This window comes from Doryrhamphus excisus, unplaced genomic scaffold (assembly GCF_037039965.1).
Source record: "Doryrhamphus excisus strain RoL-2023G ecotype Guam unplaced genomic scaffold, RoL_Dexc_Guam_v1.1 HiC_scaffold_26, whole genome shotgun sequence".
Classification (NCBI taxonomy): Eukaryota; Metazoa; Chordata; class Actinopteri; order Syngnathiformes; family Syngnathidae; genus Doryrhamphus; species Doryrhamphus excisus.
Genome location: NW_027621864.1, coordinates 167,501 through 170,000, shown reverse-complemented (window position 1 = coordinate 170,000; position 2,500 = coordinate 167,501).

The following is a 2,500-nucleotide window of genomic DNA, read 5'->3' as shown; positions in this document are numbered from 1 at the left end:
GGGTCGTCTCGATCTCGCTTCAATCGGGTCGGGCGGGGGGACCGCGACGCCGACCAGGGGGCCCCCCCCCGGAGGGGGGGGTTGCCTGGCCGATCGAGGCTCACGCCGCGTGTCCGCCCTCGCCCATCGAGGCCAAGCCGCAGGTCGGGGGAACCGTCCGCCCGAACACCGGCGCGAGCGCCGGCCGGCGGGGGCCCCCCGTGGCGGGTCAGGTTTGCAAATCGGTCAGTTCTCTCTCCACGCTCTGTCGTTCCGGTCCCACGACGGTCTGTCTTCAAGGTTCTCACGACGGTCTGTCTTCAAGGTTCTCACGACGGTCTGTCTTCTCCGTTCTCACGACGGTCTGTCTTCTCCGTTCTCACGACGGTCTGTCTTCTCCGTTCTCACGACGGTCTGTCTTCTCCGTTCTCACGACGGTCTGTCTTTCCGGCCTGACGCCGCGCGAGGCCGGTGAAGGCGCTCGCTCGTCGGACACATCATATCAACAGCCGCCCTCTCGGCTGTGATCCACGCTCGTCCGATGCTGAACCGGCGTGGTGGGGCGGGGCGAAGCCGCCACGCGAGGCCGGTGAAGGCGCTCGCTTGTCGGACACGTCTTATCAACAGCCGCCCTCTCGGCTGTGAGACGCCGCGCGAGGCCGGGGAAGGCGCTCGCTCGTCGGACACATCATATCAACAGCCGCCCTCTCGGCTGTGATCCACGCTCGTCCGATGCTGAACCGGCGTGGTGGGGCGGGGCGAAGCCGCCGCGCGAGGCCGGTGAAGGCGCTCGCTTGTCGGACACGTCTTATCAACAGCCGCCCTCTCGGCTGTGAGACGCCGCGCGAGGCCGGGGAAGGCGCTCGCTCGTCGGACACATCATATCAACAGCCGCCCTCTCGGCTGCGAGCCACGCCCGGCCAACGGTGAAGCGGGAGAACCGGCGTGTACGGCGGGGCGAAGCCGCCGCGCGAGGCCGGTGAAGGCGCTCGCCTGTCGAACACATCATACGCGCAGCCTCGGCGTGAGCTGCGGAGGAGAACTTGGAAAAATTCTCACTCGAAAAAAGAACCAGAGGAGCGGCCCTCGCCGGCATCAGTCCGTGTTTCAGTGCTTCAAAATCGGCCTCAAAAAGCACGTTTTCTCGGTCTAAACCCTGGTAGTCAAGGTTTCTAAAAAGTCGGTTTCTCAAATCGTGCATGAGGTGTTTTGGTGAACCAGGTAATTTCGCATATACGGGAGAAGGTAAGGTATCCCCCCCCCCCCTCTCGGCTGTTTTACCTTCTCCCGTCTAAGCGAAAATCCCTGGTTGACCAAAACACTCATTGACCGCCATTCATTTGACACTCTGTCATATTTTCAAACATTTTTTCCCCCATTGACCGCCATTCATTTGACACTCTGTCATATTTTCAAACATTTTTCCCCCCATTGACCGCCATTCATTTGACACTCTGTCATATTTTCCAACATTTTTTTCCCCCATTGACCGCCATTCATTTGACACTCTGTCACATTTTCAAACATTTTCCCCCCATTGACCCGTCAATGACGCCGTCATTTCATACACTTTGCAGCGGGGTTTCGAAGCAGGGCAGCGCGGCCAGCGAGCGGCCTTCCTCCCGCTGGCCCCCCCCGCCGTCATTTCATACACTTTGCAGCGTGTTTCAAAGCAGGGCAGCGCGGCCAGCGAGCGGCCTTCCTCCCGCAAGCCTCCCGCTGGCCCCCCGCCGTCATTTCGTACACTTTGCAGCGTGTTTCAAAGCAGGGCATTGCGGGCAGCGAGGGGCCTTCCTCCCGCAAGCCTCCCGCCGTCATTTCATACACTTTGCAGCGTGTTTCAAAGCAGGGCAGCGCGGCCAGCGAGCGGCCTTCCTCCCGCAAGCCTCCCGCTGGCCCCCCGCCGTCATTTCGTACACTTTGCAGCGTGTTTCAAAGCAGGGCATTGCGGGCAGCGAGGGGCCTTCCTCCCGCAAGCCTCCCGCTGGCCCCCCGCCGTCATTTCATACACTTTGCAGCGTGTTTCAAAGCAGGGCATTGCGGGCAGCGAGGGGCCTTCCTCCCGCAAGCCTCCCGCTGGCCCCCCGCCGTCATTTCATACACTTTGCAGCGTGTTTCAAAGCAGGGCAGCGCGGCCAGCGAGCGGCCTTCCTCCCGCAAGCCTCCCGCTGGCCCCCCGCCGTCATTTCGTACACTTTGCAGCGTGTTTCAAAGCAGGGCAGCGCGGCCAGCGAGCGGCCTTCCTCCCGCAAGCCTCCCGCTGGCCCCCCGCCGTCATTTCGTACACTTTGCAGCGTGTTTCAAAGCAGGGCATTGCCGGCAGCGAGGGGCCTTCCTCCCGCAAGCCTCCCGCTGCCCCCCCCCCCGCCGTCATTTCATACACTTTGCAGCGTGTTTCAAAGCAGGGCAGCGCGGCCAGCGAGCGGCCTTCCTCCCGCAAGCCTCCCGCTGGCCCCCCGCCGTCATTTCGTACACTTTGCAGCGTGTTTCAAAGCAGGGCAGCGCGGCCAGCGAGCGGCCT